The sequence below is a fragment of the Ascaphus truei genome, chromosome 4 (genome assembly GCF_040206685.1).
Source record: "Ascaphus truei isolate aAscTru1 chromosome 4, aAscTru1.hap1, whole genome shotgun sequence".
NCBI classification, from domain to species: domain Eukaryota; kingdom Metazoa; phylum Chordata; class Amphibia; order Anura; family Ascaphidae; genus Ascaphus; species Ascaphus truei.
This window is the reverse complement of record NC_134486.1, coordinates 48431684-48450025: the sequence shown is the minus strand read 5'-3', so window position 1 is coordinate 48450025 and position 18342 is coordinate 48431684. Positions and strand designations below refer to the sequence as shown.

Genomic DNA, 18342 nt, shown 5'->3' with positions numbered 1-18342 from the left:
AACTCTTGTAAATTTCTTCCCCCTCAGCCCAAATCAATACAATTTTATATAATGCAACATTTTCACCTGACTTGCTGATATTCAAAGACCTTTTTGGAGTTGGGCTTTTGCGTATCCCAAGTGAAAAAGGGCACCCTGGAGCAACACAAGGGGTAGTGAGAATGACACCTCCAGGAAGTCTGGAAGAGTCAGGAATTACGTTTCTAAAATTTGATGCCAAACTGGCTGGTTCAATCAATGCCGATAGAAAAAGAGAAAATGCAACCAACTCGCCATAATTTTCTTTTCCTGGAACATGGCAGTGGGCACCGTAGGGTTAAGTCTATCCCCAGCTGAGTAGGACAGGAAATTTAATTCTTGCAGGTATGCCATAGAAGGCCCCTCCCACTACCTGCAGATAGTCTTTGGATTCTCCCATAGCTGAAAAATACAACTGATATATATTAGGCATACATAGGGAGGGCAACTATGTGCCCACTGCCAGGGTTCCCGGAAAAGAAAATTACTGTAAGTTGGTTACATTTTCTACTTTCCTGTTCACCCTGGCAGTGGGCACCGTAGGGACATACTCAAGCAGTATTATTTAGGGAGGGAAAAAATGAACCCAATGCCAATATCAGTTTCAACCACTTTATTTTATTATAGTATTCCACTTTATTTTATCACAGACTCTAGTACTTTTCGACCAAAGCTTGCGTCAGCTGAAGCCTCAATGTACAAACTCTAATACTACATAGATGTGTTACATGAAGACCATACTGCCTCTTTGCAGATTTGTGTTGGTGATGCTTATGCCATGAATGCCCACGAAGTGACCATTGCTCTTGTTGAATGCACCTTTAAGTTGAACTGTGGATTTTGTCCTTTGTTCTCGTATGAGATGGATGATACAATCCATTTGGATATTGTTGCTTTGGACGCTGCTTGCCCCCTCCTTGGTCCTTCTGGAAGGATAAACAGTCAGACTTTCTTATGTCTTGTACCCTATTAATATAGGTTTTCAAGCATCGATCTACATCCAGATTATGCAATCTTTCTTCCTTCTTATTACCCGGTTTTGGGCAAAATGAGGGCATTACAATTTCTTGATATGACATGAAATTGAGAAACCACCTTTGGTAAGAAATGGTACACTGGTCGCATCACTGCTTTATCGTGGTGGATGACCAGGACCGGTTCTTTACAAGACAAGGCTAGTAACTCTCCCACTCTCCTTGCTGATGTAATAGATATAAGGAATGCAATCTTCCATGATAACTTCAAGGGTATTTGATCTATAGGTTCAAAAGGCTGCATTGTGAGGACATTCAGTACTAGTGATAGATCCCATGCTTGAACTCTATTCTAGATTTGCGGTCTTAACCTTGTGATCGCTTGTAAAAAATGAAGAACGAGTTTTTCAGTTGCTAGATTCTTCTCTAACAGTGCTGATAATGCAGAAACTTGCACTTGAGTCCTCTATCAACCCCTTCCTGTAGAAACTCTACTAGTGTCACAGTATTTGGTGAGAAAAACTTGTTTTTGCTTAACACACCAGTCTCTGAAGCATAACCAAATTCGGTAGTATACAGTTGAGGTAGATTTCTTCCTTGCTTCCAACCTGAACATCCCTTTTCTCTTATGACCTTCCACTCAAAATCCAAGTCACCAAAGCCAATTGTTTGGGCTCTGGGTGATATACTGGCACTTGTTGTATCAGTCCCCGGACATTTCATAGATGCCACGGTGCAACTATTGCCATGTTTATGAGATGGGCAAACCATGGTCTCCTTGGCCAATATGGTACCACCAGTATCACTTCTGCTTGATCGTTCCTGATCTTCCTCAATATCTTTGAAATTAGAGAAATTGGAGGGAAAAGATATGCCAGTTTGAACTGCCACTTGAAACTGAGGGCATCTGTGTGTCTTGCACTGGGATGAAATTGCCGTGCGCAATAATTTTACACCTTTTTGTTTTGGTGAGTAGCAATCAGGTCTATTTCTGGTTGCCCCCAACGTTTTACCAATTTATGGAATACTTGGTTGTCTAATGACCATTCTCCCGGGTGAATTATGTTGTGACTAAGAAAATCTGCTGTTATATTCTCTGGCCCTGGTATATGATGGCTGTTATATCTGTAACGTAGCCTTCCACGCATGATAGAATTTCTGATGTTACTTTCATCAGTCTTTTGCTCATTGTTCATCCTTGCTTGGCTATATATTTTACCACGGCCATGTTGTCGGATTCTAATCGTATATCTCCATCCTTTACATGGCTTTGGAATACTTCCAATGCTTTCTGCACTGCCTTGAGTTCCAGCAGGTTTGATGGTAACTGCTGCACTTTTGTTGTCCAGGTACCCTGTACCAATTGAGCTCCCATTTGGGCTCCCCAACCTGCGCTGCTTGCGTCTGTGGTGATCGTTACCCATTGTACCTGGTGTAACGTATGTCCTTTTAATAGGTTTTTGGCCTTTTCCCACCACCTTAGTTCTTTTTTTGTGTTTGGGTATATGTATATTTCTCGTTTTACATCCTTGGGATCTCTGTTCCACTGCTGTAAGAAATTTTGTTGTTATGGTCTCATGTGAAGACCTGCCCATTTTATTACATTTAGCGTTGATGTAAATTTTCCCAGGAGTCATATACAATCTGCTGCTGAAGAGCTGTTCGCTGTTCTGAGCTTTCTTGTCTGGAGTCCGATGTATTGGATCCTTGAGTAGGGTAAGCGCACCTCTCCTTCTGCCGTGTGAAATTCTACTCCCAAGAATTTTAAAGATTGTGTTGGTACTAGTTGGCTTTAGTCGACGTTTACAATCCAGCCATGATGTTCTAGAAAATACACAACCATGTTTCTGTATTGTAGCAGTTTTTCTTGATTTTGTGATTTTATTAGAATATTGTCTTGATATGGGTACATTTCTATGCCCATATTTCTTAATTCTGCTATCAATGGAGCCAACACCTTTGTAAAAGTTCTGGGCAATGTTGCTAGTCCAAACGGCAGCGCTGTATATTGGTAGTGTTCCTGATTTATTGAAAATCTGAAGAATTTTTTATGCCTCTTTGCTATAGGGATGTGTAAAAAGGTATCTTTAAGATCTATTGATATCATCCAATCGTTTGGTTTTACTTCTTGGATGATGATGTTTAGTGAAATCATTTTGAACTTTCTTACCTGTAAGTATGTATTTACGGTTCTTAGATCCAATACTGCTCTGAAACCTCCTGATGCTTTTTCTACCAAAAAGATTTTGGAATAGATCCCTGTTCTCCTCTGTTCTTGAGGAACCTTTGTTATTACGTTGGCATGTTATAACTCTTCCAGTATAAAACTCATTTGTTTTATTTTCTGTTTTGTCTGTGTATATCTTGTCTTTAAGAATATGTCCCTTCTTGGAATATGCTTGAACTCCAGGTGGTATCCAAAATATTGGGTCTGCATTACCCACCTGTCTTTTATCGATTGATTCCATGCTGCTTTAAATTGGCTCAGTCTTCCCCTAACTGGAAGCCACTGGACTCCTTGACCTTCATGAGAATTTTCCTCTGGGAAATAAAGCTCTCCCTCTGGAGCCACGAAAAAGCTTATTTTGTTCACCTCGCCATGCCTTCTGTCTTGAGAACAGCTTTCCAGGACGATATGTTCTTGCTTCCCTATACTGTGTTTTTTCCGTCTGATGGTATGTAGGGACATATCTTCTATTTTCTTGTGGTTTTACCTCCTGGTGCCTTGATTATAATTGCATCTAATTTATTCCCAAATAGAAATTCTCCTTCAAAGGGCAAATTACATCAACTGTTCTTGGATGCTGTGTCCGCCATCCACTGTCTGAGCCACAACGCTCTTCTTGCTGTTACTCCATATGCCATTGCTGCCAGTCTTACCGCATCCAGCGATGCTCCAGCTACGTATTCGGCTGCCCATTTGATTTCTGACAATGCCTTTAAAAATAGAAGTTCTCTTGATTCCTTTTCCCAATACTTCTTCTATATTAGAAATCCATATCCGCATTGCTCTTGATATCGATGTCGTTGCTATCGCCGGTTTGCATGCTGTCCCTGCTATCACATACGCTTTCTTCAAAACACTATCCATTTTCCTATCCATTACGTCTTTGAGTGATGCTGCATCTTCGACGTATGGTTGTTTTTCTTGAAACTCTGGAAATTGCTGCATCAATTTTAGGATTGACTTCCCAGCATTTTACCTCCTCTTGTACAAAAGGATACATCCTGTTAAATTTTCTGGGAATATTCAGTTTTCTATCCGGCTGTGACAATTCTATTTTTATCATATCTTTGATTACTTGATGAATTGGAAAACATCTGGTTTTCTTCTGCCTTGTCCCAATTAATGTATCTGATTTCTGAGTAACTCTTCTGTATCCTCTAATTCCAATGTTTCTCTCATTGCCTTTATAAGAGGATCCACCTTTTCTAAATTAAATTCTGATTCTTCTGCCTGCATTTCTTGCTCTGACGAATCACACTCCCCTGATTCGTCTGATGAGGAGTCTCGCACTATATCCAGGCTGGTCTGAGATCTTGTTCTCTTTTGCATTGGCTTCACTGCTTGTTGCCCCGCAGACTCTACACTCTGCTTTACTGTATCTTTCATCCATGATAAGAAAGTATTCATTTGTTCATTTGACTCTCCTGCTGCTACTTTAAGGCAGTCTGCACAAAGCTCCTTGGCTTCTAATGCTGGTTTTTCACATGCTGCACACCATTTAGTTTTTTTTAGCAGCTTTCTTCTTTTGGTGCAGGGACTCTACCTCCCACTTAGAAATTCCTTCTTCTGGTTGTATAACCATAGCACTACGGTGAAGAAATATTTATTTCCGTTCCATATTATCAACTCTCTTTCATTTTCTTCCTTCTTCTACTAAACTAAGGACTCACCACATTTTTGTAAGCGAACCCTTACTTCCTCCAGCTTCCATGCTGGCTTCTAGATTTCTTTCAGCTGATTTCTCCTGTCTGTCGAGTGTTGCATGCTGTGGCTGCTTATCAAGGACACTTTCACACAGCTCTGTGTGTCGTCGCCCTGTCGCTCTGACGTCAGCGTCAATCCACCCAATCGGAGCGTTTGGCTCTCGCGCACACATGCATGCGCCCGCCTGTGGTATCGTAGCGCGCACGCACGTTCAAACGTGCACGTGCTATGCCCTCACATGAGATGCCTTGCCGGTCTCTCTCACCACCCCGCTGCTTTCTAAGATGCCTCTGTGGCAAATTATACGAGCCTCCGATCTGCTCTACAGACCTGCTGTCTGCCCGCCGCATTCAATGATGCATCCACGGTTCTGCCTGGTATTAAGGGCCTCTGTCTTGCAGACCACCCACGGTGCATCGACGGAGCTTCTGGAGAGAGGCTGAGAACCCCCTTGTGTAACTGTAATAGCTACACTCCGGTGAGTCCTTTAACAAAACAGCAAACTATATTCCAAGCTTTAGGACAGGAAAAAGACTATCTGCTTGTAGTGAGAGGGGCCTTTTATGGCCGACCTGCAAGAATTCAATTTCCTGTCCTACTAAGCTGGGAATAGTCTTAACCCTATGGTGCCAACTGCCATGGTGAACAGGTAAATTGTGTTTTTAAAGGAGCAGATATTTTTCCATTTCGGCTGCCATAAATACTGCTTAAATCACTGTCACGGGAGACCAGGCATTTACACCTTTATACCAGGATCATACATTGAGTAAAACAGGCAAATGAAATAAATTGTACATTTATTCACAGGAAAAGGCAGACACACAATGTTACACAAACTACATAAGAAAATAAAAGGGTTCTGGGGGTGAAAACTAGACTTTCCAAGGTGCAGGGACTTCTAAATGCAAAGCTTACCCTGACCGGGACCTAGCCTGAAATGTCTAGGAACTGAAATCAGCCTGCAGCTCCAGACGTCACCGCTCCCCTCTCTCCAGAGGACTGGAATTTACTTGCTGGACTAGGTGCTTAGAATCTTCAAATCTGATTGGCTCGGGAGTTTATAATACTTCTGAGTTTTATTTACAAAATCCTGCAGCCAATCTGGGCGTGGGAGTTTCCTAACCAGCCAATCAGAGCAATACTGGTCTTTTGAAGCCATGCAAGTGGGGGTGCTGAATCTGCTAAGGGCATGTGCAAGGTTGTCACCTCAGCCACTTGCTATTCAGAAGCCACACGCTGGGTTTGGGTCCTCCAAGTCTGGTGGGGCAAATGGAAATTTGGAGAATTTCCATTTATCCCAGGACGTGGGTACTTGCTCTTCCCTCCTGCCCAAATGGTCTTGACACCTCAGACATCCTCTGTGGCTTTCATCTCAGATGTCCTGTCAGACCTACTGGCACCAAGTTGGTAACCCCAGTGGCCTGTCAGAACATTGGTTCTGAAAGTCCCAGCTCATTTACTGTGCACAAAGCATATATGTACTTAACACACTTTGTTAATAAAATATACACTTTAAAAACCTAAGTCTTTCTGTTATGGGAAATAGAATAAAAAGCTGCACTTTATTTTTCAATAGCCATATTCCCACACACTATTGCATAGACTTGGTATGGATTCTAAGAATCCCCTCACAACCTTATATGTATGATTGGAGCACCTCAGAACCCCTATACCGGTTCTGGGTGACCTGGGCAGTAACTGGGTATCCCCCTTAACCTAGGGACCCCGTATAGTTACAGAGACACTTTGCATGCCTATGCCCCATTTACCTTTCTGGGCTGTGCTGAAGCAGGGAACCCTAGCGGTGAGTTGTGCAAGCATTTTCAAGGGGGGGTATTGCCAGGACAATGTGCCTACATGTATCCAGGAATCACTCATGATTCCCGGGTACATTTTTGGGGTATCCAGCAACTCTGGACCCCGGCTACCTAGGCACATTCTGACAACACTTTTTCAGCATAAAAACCCTTGAAACTCATACCAAAGCAATCACTGCTTGCTGGCACTCCTGGGAAGGTAAAAACACATAAAATACTCTATTGTCGCACAATACATTTTATGCATTACACAGTACTGGGCTCAAGAGCTGACTCTTCTTGAACCCTTATTACGGATCAGGGGTAACCAATGGGCTTAAACCTTTATTTGAGAGCCTGGTTATCCCCCTACCGTAACAATCACTCACTGATGAATGTGGCATTACATAGATGTGTAGCAGCTGCATCTTCATATATTGACATGAGATACAACATGCATCAGTTTGTCAGGTGTTTTTCTTTTTTTTGTTGCATTTTTTGTTCTGTTAGTGCAAGAAATGCTCTAAAATGTATATTGTTTCATTCCATTTTTTTTGCTTGAGCTAGTGTTACATCATTTGCCGCCACAAACATCTGATGTGCAATATGGGTACAAAATCAACCTCTTGTGAAGTTTACTGGCTTGAACAAGAGTTTAAAAAAATGCATCAAAAACAAGGTCATAGATCATTTCAACCAATAGAAAAGTCAAAACTTCACTTTGTGCAACTTCAGTGACTGACCTCATAGAGAAGCCTAAACTTCACCTTGGACAACTTCAGAGACGCATCTGTAAGGATTTAAGAGCCCCTGCTGTATGTTCTATGGACACAGATTTGTAGTGTGTTGCATTACAGCATCACATTAAAGCTGCAGTTCAAGCTGCTGTTTTTTAAAAATATATATATATTTCCCATTCAATATGTGCATTAATACAATCTGCACACTGACAAGTGATTAGCTAAGCTTCAGATCGATCCGTTCACCTGTAATCGATCGCTTGCTCCGGGCTATTTAATTCAGTTCTTGCACAGCATTTTGGGCAATGTAGTTCCTAGAATATGATTGACTGGGCAGTTACTAAATACAATTGGTTCACTGCTAGAGAGAGGGCAGGGCTCAAGAGCCAGAGCCTATCAGAAGGGGCTGTCACTTTGGAAATGCTTCCTACATTAGGCCTCGGCCATGGTTAATCCTAGCGGGAGGAGGCGCGCTGAGGCTGAGGGAAAGCGGGTGCTTTCCATGGCCTTAGACAACGCACCGTCCGGGGGCGTGTCGGGGGGCGGGCCAGTGACGTCACGGAGCTGGTTCGCCCTCATTGGGCGAACCGCTCACGTGACCAGCCCTGCGCTCCGGCAAGCGCGAAGATTTTAAATTTCCCTAAGACCTGCGCTTCCGCTCGCTTGTGGAAGCGTAGACGAGCCCCTACTAAAGCCGCTCTCATTGCGGCCGTAGGGGCTCAGTGCTGAGCGGACGTGGCCTTAGAAACATTAAAAATGTCTTTAAAACATTCTTTTTTTTATTTTTTTTAAATGCTACAAGTATTTACTCATAGTACAGAACAGATTTATTTAAAAAAAACACATGTAGGATATTACTTGAACTGCTGCTTCAATTTTCAGGAGGGGGAGTTCTCAAACATGAACTGCTTTTAAATGTTTTTCCAAAAATGGGGTTAGCACGCACACACTGACTGACGCGCACACAAACCCTGACTGACGCACGCACGCACACACTGACTGAGGCACACACACACGCACACACTGACTGTGTGTGCGTCAGTCAGTCTGTGTGTGTTTGTGTTTCTGCCTCAGACTCACTGACGCGCGCGCAAACACACAGTGACTGACGCACACACGCTACATGAAGCTGTAAAGGAGGGAGGGGGGGGGACTGGATTGATGTGAATGGGGGACAAACAGAGAGAGGGGGGAGGAGAGAGAGAGGAACGGGAACATTACATCCCGGGCAACGCCGGGTCTCTCAGCTAGTTGTAAATAAAAACAAATCACCATATACACACTCCTCAATTATTTTACTATGTACTGTACTACCAACAGTACGTGTAATTTTGAATTAAAGATAAATTATTAAAGATGACAAACATGCTGGAAGAGTAGTAATTGTGTATGTCACAAACTCCTAGCTAAACATCCGTCAAATCCCTTCACCATAAGAATGAATTAAAGCGGTTACCCCGTCTGCTACTCTACAACTTATGATTTACTGAAATCATAATACAGAACATGCAGCACTTGGCCTGTATAAAATGATCAATGATTAAATACTACTGTCTCCTCATTGTAAGAAGTAAAAGAGAATGTTACACAAGATGATTGAATGCCAGGTAAAGAAGTGTCACACTACTTACGCTTTTAATATAACAGTCCAGGATTTTAAAATCATACATTTGATCTAACTTTTCCTGCGATATAAAAACGTAGAATCTGACAGTAAATAGGAACCACTCGGCACCCTGTGTCTGCCCATTTCCCTGTCTGCTGTAAAACCTGAGACCATGTTTGATCTGTGGCTTTCTTTCTAATTTGGTATAAGCCTTATGTCTAGCTGAAGCATGTTTGAAACCCCTTACTGTATTAGCCGCTAGCAACGCCGATGGGAGGATATTCCACAAACCCAACACCCTTTCTGTGAAGAAGTACTTCCTCACATTTCCCTTTAGCCAGTCACCCTGCAGCTTCAGAGAACCGTATTCTAGCACTTCTCTTTCTCTGTAATATACTTCCCTCTCGTACTTTGTTTAAACAGTTTATGTATCTTAAAGTTTCGATCTGAGAGACATATATCTAGGGAAATATATCCTGTTTTCGGAAGAGAATATCATTATCTAAAAACATCAACTGTATTTCTAATTTACACTCAATAAAGTAGATGAAATATCTATAAACTGAATATACACTGATCCTATTGAGACTATGAGACTTAGAATCCCTGTAATTGCATATTCTCTACAACAGAGAAAATGGAAGCCACAATACGGTTATTAAACCCTTTGGGTTCCCCAAGACGTAGCCACTACGTCATAGGGTCAGGCCCTCCATCCGTGCCATGACGTAATGGCTACAACATGCCCAAGGGAAGCTTTCTTTATCAGCTTAGATGGCGTCATGCGTGCCCATGGAGCACAGGACGCGGTCTGCAGTGAAGGGAAGTGGACTTCTCTTCTGTTCCCGGGTAAAGGGCCACCGCAGTTACATGACTGTTCTCAAGAGCAGTCACATGAGCGCACTTTGCCGGAATGGCCATAACTACGTCAAGCCTCATTGTGCAGATTTTTTTTTTCAGGGTACATTAAGGGCCACTGTGGTCATGTGACAGCGCTTTAACTTTTGGGTAAAGGGGTTTGCCTGCTATTGTATGTCTAGCCCTTGATTGGACCAGAATGAAAGGTCTTCATAGAGGTACATGAATTTTTAAGAACATAGTAGTCACACTAGTCTTTTTTTTTCATAGGTTTTGTGGCAGTACTGTTGTGGAGAATTCTCCATTGAAATGTAAATTCTTCACAGGTTGTGATACATCTCCTTCAGGAACAATATAGCTAGGAGATCTATGCACTACTACTTAATGAGCTTGGGACTCCAAGTGTGTAAGACTGCGTCCATACAGCCTTCGTAAAGCAAAGGCGTGCGTGACGTCACCCACGTGAAGCGGGTGCGTTTTCAGGACATGGTAGACACGCCGTCGGGGGCGTGTCTGTGACATCACGGAGCTGGTTCGCCCTAATTGGGCAAACCGCTCACGTGACCTGCCCGTCACACAAAGAAATCAGTTTCAACAGATTCCTCACGCAACGCACGTCCCCTCCTGCTGGCGCGAGCGCAGTCTATGGGCGCAATCAATGCCTTACAGCAATGTGATCGCGCCTGCGCACGGTCTTCGGTAGGATGGACGACACCTCAGGCAGCTGACCCTACAAATTTATGAGACTACCTCTCAGTGACTGATAATTATTGAAAATCTGTCACTTGACCGGCCTGAATTTTATTATAAAACATTGTAAAATGAAGATTGCTGTTGCATAAGCAAAAGTTTGGCTACTCAATTAACTTAACCCCTTCTGATTTGCCCTAACCTGAATGTCACAATACCTTTTTTTTCTGTGTTGATTCATTAGTATCTGTGAGATATATTTATGTTAACAGGCCATCCTAATCATTTCTGCCTTTAAATTGTGCTTTGCACTAAATTACCAACTCCAATGTTCTAACGCAGGGTTTCCCAAACTTTTTTTTTCCGTGACCCGGTTATTTTTGAACTTCTCCTTCGTGACCCACTAAAAATGTTATCACCTATACTGGCCTATAAGGCCTGCACCGACACACACACAGCCACTGATACACACACACACACACACAGCCACTGACCTCACACACAGCCACTGATACACACACACACACACACACATCCACTGACAGACACGCAGCCACTGACACACACACTGATACACACACACAGCCACTGATACACACACACGCAGCCACTGACACACACACAGCCACTGACAAACACGCAGCCACTGACACACACGCAGCCACATAGAGACACTGCTACACACACACACACACATCCACTGACAGACACGCAGCCACTGACACACACACTGATACACACACACAGCCACTGATACACACACACGCAGCCACTGACACACACACAGCCACTGACAAACACGCAGCCACTGACACACACGCAGCCACATAGAGACACTGCTACACACACACACACACAGACACTGATACACACACGATTACACACACACTGATACACACACACACACACACACACACTGATACACACACACACACTGATACAGATACACACAAACACACAGCCACTGATACACACACTCTGATACACACACACACAGACACTGATACAGATACACACACACACACACAGCCACTGATACACACACACAGCCACTGATACACACACACACACACTCGCTCTCCCCTATACGCACACAGACACAAACAGTGAATTACAGGCAATGACGGATGTGAGTGACTGGAGGGGGGGCCGGGGACTGGGTGGGTGGAAGGGGGGGGAACTGGGACTGGGTAGGTGGTAGGGGGGGAACTGGGACTGGGTGGGAGGGAGGGGGGAACTGGGTGGGTGGAACTGGGTGGGTGGGAGGGGGGGGACTGGGACACTTGGGTGGGTGGCAGTGACTGGGTGGGTGTGTGGGAGACGGTGGGTGAGTGACAGTGACTGGGTGGGAGAGAGTCACTGGGTGACAGTGACTGGGTGGGTGGGTGACAGTGACTGGGTGGGTGAGTGACTGGGTGGGTGACAGTGACTGGGCGGGGTGACTTACCTTGCCGCCGGATGCTTTCCCCTGCTGCCCCCGATATCCCCTGCTGCCCGGGACGGGAGGTGGGCTTGGGGGCACGGGAGGTGGGCTCGGGAGGGGGTGCCACGGGAGGTGAGCTCGGGAAGCTGGCCGCGGGGGGAAGCAGGCCGCAGTAGGAGCTTGTACTTCCCCCTCCGTCCCACATAACGTGCGGGCCGCAGAGGAGCTGGTATTTCCTCCTCCATCCCACGCAACGTGCAGGCCGCAGAGGAGCTGGTACTTCCTCCTCCGTCCCACGTTGGGAGTGGGGGGGAGGAAGGGAGCGGGCCCTGCTTGCCCTGCGCATGCGCGCGGGACCGCGGGGGGAATCGCCGCCTTTTTTTTTATAACTTGAGCGGGGGGGGGGGGAGGCGGGAGACACCGGGCGGCCAGCCTCGCTGCGACCCGGCAATTTTGGTGCAGTTGCCCGGTGCCAGGTCGCGACCCACCATTTGGGAAACGCTGTTCTAACGTGAACATGAGGCATTCATACAGAGAGTTGAAAGCTGGGCTGCACATTTGTAGTTTCTTAGTATTTGGCCTGGTCTCTGTAGTCAACACCATTATCATTACATACTTTTTAACACAAACTTACATGACTTTTTTTCCATGAGGGATATGGACTCAAATCCCCTAATCTAGTACAGTGTATATCTCATTCGCCAAGGAAAATTAAAGCTCTGTTTCACTTTACACACATAATGAATAGCAAGCCTGAGGCTTTATACCTTGCACGTATTGGCCATTAAACATATATTTACACCATTTTTGGACATGTGCAAATGTGGCATATCAAGCATATGTATTCAAGCTTATACATGCTTTCAATTGTATTAAAATATGAAGTACTGAGTTTCTTGGTGTGTAGCACGTTAGAAAAATTTTAAATAAATAAAATTTAACAAGCAACATGAGGGAAGTTGGAGTTAAAGATGCAACCATGTTTCCTTATTTATGCTTGGTGAACCCGAGTACTCTAGCTGTCCTTTTTATATATAAAAATAAGCAGGTTTGTTACAATTTTAATAACTGGATAGTACCTCAGACTAAGGCTGACCTCACTCTGCCTACTACCCGACGTTGCGTGCGCGTGTGCACGGTTACGCGCCTCTGTCTGCTGGGCTATGTGTGAACTTCCCCAGCAGACTGAATGAACCGACAGTAGGCGGGACAGGGGAAGACGTCATCCTCTTTTTAGAAAAAAAGGTGGAGCTTTTCAGCGTCAACGCTGTACTTCGCTGCTGAGAGTAGTTTCAAGTCTGAAAACTCCCATTGCCAAACGTGCAGGAATAACGAACGTGAATGCACGTAAGCACGCGCAAGTCGTGTAGCTAGCAGAGTGAACGGGGCCCAAGGCCGAGCCCACGGTGGCGACGCGGGCGCGCGCTTCAATGCACACACTCCGGCAGCCCCAGCGATGCATATGCTAGCTGCAGGAGATGGGACGCGGCAATCGGGGGCGTGGGAACGTGTCACGGAGCTGGTTCGCCCTCACAGGCTGAACCAGCTCACGTGACGCTGTCACGCGACTGCAGTCCGCAATTTCAATTTGTTGTGGCGGCAAAATGTAGCTGCGACTACTTGTGCAGCGACGCAGGCACTTGAGGAACTACCTAAGACAATCAGGTAAGAGTCCTTGAAGTGCGCGCGAATGCAAGCATGCGCACGTAGCGACGACGCCAATGTGAGCTCGGCCTTAATATAGTTCACAAGCTTCAGATTTCATAAGTATCTTCTTCAGATAGCATGTGACAGCACAGCTATAAATAAACTCGATCCACTGAAATAGATTCCCAACCAGTAATATACTTTTGCACTAAATCAACGGCTCTACAGCTGTACTTTTTACCATAGTTTACATGGTGACACCCCTAATGTACATGACACCTTTATGCCATGACTTTCAATTATGCTAAATAACAGTTGTAAATATTCGTTCATTTTTTAATACAACTTCAAGTGCAATGTTTCTATTTTTATTTAAGTTTTATGATTACATTGTCCTGTATGCTTGTACATTTTTTTTGTGACACCATTGGCTTGGGGATATTATTCTCGCTGCTGCGCTGTTATCACACCATGGCTAAGGCCGTGCCTATAGTGCCGTCGATGGCGACGGTGACACGACGGGTGACGCCACCGGCAAAAGTTATATTTCGCCAGGCGGCGGCACGGGTTTCCGGCCATTTGATTGGTTCAAGGGCTGACGACAGCCCTTGAAAAATCAAATTTTGCCGGCTCCGGGGTACGGTGTTCCTTGTGCTTACATTTCACTCATTGGCTGGCGAAATACACATGACGCTGCCGCACAAAATTACAACTTGAGTTGTCTCCCGCAAATGCAGCAGCGTCAACGCTGAACTTCGCCGCCAGGAGTCGCTTATATTCTGAAAACTCAGATACAATAGCATTAAAGCGTGCAGAACATGCGCACGCACAGTGAGCGGGGCCCGAATTACTGTTATAGAAAAGGGGGAGGGAAAATCACATGACCTTAGCACTTGTGAGATCTCCAAAACCTGTGCCCAAATAGATCAATGGGTACATTGGGAGATATCCTTACCTTATCCTTTTGTATGTTGGCCATTTATGGTAGCTGTAAACACAAAACTGCTCCAAATTGACTTAGGCCGAGTTCAGGGTGGCTGCTACGTGACGTGCATGCGCGCGCATGTAGATCCGTCGCAATTTCGGGTTGTTCGGTGGGAGTGTTCAAACTGAAAACTCTACCGGCGGCAAAGTGCAGCGTTGACGCTGCTACACTTTGCCGCTACAACCCAAAATGATATTTGGGGCGGCAGTCGCGTCACGTGAGCTGGTTAAGCGAACAAGCTCGGTGACACGTTCGCCCCGCCCCGGCACACCCCCAAACACCGCGTCCCAACTCCTGCAGCCTGGGCACAGATCGCCGGGCTGCAGGAGCATGTGGGGGAGGCACACACGGACGCATGCGTCCGTAGCAGCCACCCTGAACTTTGCCTTAGTCATAAATAAAAAAGGACTGATATTACAGATGTGTATGATACATAAAAATTAAAATAAAAGACATCAACTACATATACATACATACATTTTTCTTTATATAGCGCAGTGTGCACAGTGCTGTACATACAATTTTGCAGACAGAATGAGTTCATGTATCATAGCTCTTAGAAGCACATTAAGTGACTTGACCAAGGTCACAAAGTGTGGACACATTCAAAGGCAGTGGCATTTCCACTGAAACATATACATACATACACACAAACAGAAAGTATGTGTATACTGTATAGATACATTTATACATTATATATGCACTAGATAAGCAAAACACACACACAGTAAAATGTCACATCAAGGAAATCTATGGAAGGGTATCTTTAAATGTTCTCTTGCCATGTATAGGGAAGAGGGAACTTTTATCAGGGAGTGAAGTAGCAAACTTGTTAGGTCCCCAATAGGGTCCTTGTTAGGGTCCCCAATACGAAATGACCTTGGAGGCCCCCACATCCCCCTGGCGTTTGTTCCTATTAGAAATGATCGCTTATTTTGGTGGTGGAATTATATAAAGCCCAAGCAGGGAGCAGGCAACTCGTCAAATCGAGGCCGAGACCAAGTGCGCCATCGCGCCCTGGCCCAGTGCCAACAGCCGGCGCCATCTTCCCTCACACACCATACCCCGACCTTACAGAGACAATAGCGATATATAGCATATCCCGGCTTTATTTTTCAATTATAACGAGTGGGGGAAGGTTAAAAAAAAAAAAATGCCCGACATTAAAATAAACGGAGCCACACTGGAGCCTAGGCTCCCGGCTCATTGGAAAACGTGAGGCCGCGCACAAATCTCTTCCTTTAAACACGAAGCGATTCAAACAAAATGTCTCACATAAAAGAGTTAAAGTCCCGGGCGGAAGTGTGGGTTTTCCCCCCGCATTTATGAAAAGGACGCGAACAACGGCGATAGTTTCTAAATCCGTGTCAAATAAAGCAGCAAACGACAGGACGGTAGAGGGGGGGAAATAAAAAATGCGTCCTCCGTTACCCCAGCGGTACAAGGCGGTGTTGAAACGCGCACATACCGCGCCTGTGAGGGGGCTTTAGCTGCGGGAAAGGACGGTGGGGTTCAGTAAATCGGTGGCAGACCGGTAGTGTAAGCGCTGCTCCGTGTAATAAAGCATAATAACGCCAATAAAAAGCTAATGAAACACACACACGAGCCAGCCAAAACTCAAGAGTAAATAATCCATTGAAATGTCGTTTATTTTGCGGTCTAAATCCCGCCTAATCACCACAGGCCCGTAAAAGGGGGGAAAATTTCCCCCGATCCTCCGAAAAATGTACAATAACTCCAATTTTAAAAAAAAGGTATTAAAAAAAAAACACAAGCCCCCCCAGCAGGTCCGTGTGGATACAGCGGTTGTTCCGTGAGCTTCCCCCCGGCGGCTTCATCAGGGGGAGGCCGAGGATGAGGCGCTGTGCCCGGGGGTGAGGAGACAGGGAGATCCCGGCACGGAGGAGAAACACCACCGACCAACACCCGAGGAAGAACTATCCCCCCCACACATATAAATATATCTATATACATAGACGCAGCAGCAAGCAGCCACATCCAAACAGCGCGTAATAGGAGAGGGGGGAAGAAACAAGAGGGGAGGGGATAGCTAAAGATTATTTTTCTTTCTATTTATTTCCCTCCCTTCGCTGATGGTAAATCCAGGGTTATAGGAGGGGGCTGGAGAGAAGGGAGAGAAAAAAAACTCATTTTAAACCGGCTCAAATCAACGAGTCGCTGAAAGAAGAGGTTGTTTGTTTTTTTTCCTCCCTTCTTCAATTTGCATCGGCTAAAAAAAAGGAAAATACTACTCCCCTCCCTCCCCGCCGAGCAGCTCTGTCACCTCATATGTTGTTGTTTTAATACAAGGAAAGGCGACTTTTTCTTTCTTTTTCCTTTCTCTTTGTATCTTTACCACCTCCAGTTGAAACAAGTCCTCCCCACCACCCCGTTTACACAGAGAGATATAGCCATAAATACATATTTTATTATTATAATTCTTTTTTTTTCTTCAGTGCTTTTCTCTTTTTTCTAAGCAGACCAAATTTTCGAAGGAGAGGAGTAAATGGAAAAGAAAAAAAAAGGGACGAGCCAATAGCTCTCTGGGCTGAAACCTAATATCCTGGTTTTGGCAACTGTGTTTTTTTTTTTTTTTAATTTGCTCCTCTTTTCTTTTCCTTGTCTGTCTGGAGATAGATTTTCCCCGTCTCTTATTATTTTCTCTCCCCCCCCTCCCTGAAGGAAGGGAGGAAGGAGGTTGTGTTTTTTTTTTTTTTGCCTTGAAATTTTTATCACAAAATTATAATACACTCAAAGGGAAACTCACCGTCATGAAAAAGCAGTGCCTTGTCAACGGGGTTTCTTCACCATCACATCAGGGGCTGGCAGTGTGTGGGGGGGGAGAGAGAGAGTGAGTGAGAGAGAGCGAGAGAGAGAGCACCGTGAGTCTCTCTTCTCTGCCACAAGGAGCAGAGAGAGAGCACAGAGAGGGACACACATACACATGCATACACACACACACACATACATACACACACACAAAAACATTATTGCAAATAAAGGGGGGAGATGTATCAACGGAAAGAAAGTGCACATATAAGTTTGTTGTGGGCGCAGTGTTCCACTTTCTGCCTGCGGTTGCGGCGAATTGTCTGAAAGCGTTTCTTGCACCCTGACGCAAAGTTGTCGGCCCCGAAGAAAATTACGCCAGCTCGGACCTACGAGGGGAGACGCGGAGTTGGTTTTTCCGTCTCGTTGTTATCGGCGTGTCCCTTAACTCCTCCGGTGGTCACTCCCCAAATCGCAAAGGTGGCACAAAAAACAAGACCCCCGATAGGTTGGCACAAAGCGATGCATGATGAAAGTGACAATTTGAGTGGATTTTGCTCCAAATTTACTATTTTACATCTACATCTCCCCCCAAAGTATTCTAAAATATTTTAGGTTGTGACTTCTGACCCAGTCTTTGCTAGTCCTGCAGGGTAACATACTGAACTGCTCCTATTGTTGTTATAACTTGTGTTATTAGTATTTCTTGTGCATGTTTGCACCACTCCGCGTATGCATAAAAATGTTTTAGAAGTAACGTTAGCACAGTATTTTTTCAACCAGGGTTCCTAGGAACCATTGGGTTCCCCTGGGCATCCCTAAAGGGTTCCCTGCAATTTTCTGGTCATTTGAAAATTGTACCAAATACAGAAGAATTTACAATACATCTGATCACAGACGCATTA

General features: G+C 44.9%; 1 protein-coding gene across 2 annotated transcripts in view; it reads right to left on the bottom strand.

Moving 5' to 3' along the window:
* BICRAL (BICRA like chromatin remodeling complex associated protein) overlaps positions 1 to 17583 on the bottom strand; it is a 47738-nt gene extending 30155 nt beyond the window's left edge. Inside the window, exon 1 of one of the 2 annotated variants that reach the window (XM_075595741.1) lies at positions 17436 to 17583. The gene's annotated coding sequence lies outside the window, so the exon portion shown is untranslated. The remainder of the gene's footprint in view (positions 1 to 17435) is intronic. The other variant, XM_075595742.1, reaches the window with a different exon arrangement.
* Between the last annotated feature and the right edge of the window lie 759 nt (positions 17584 to 18342).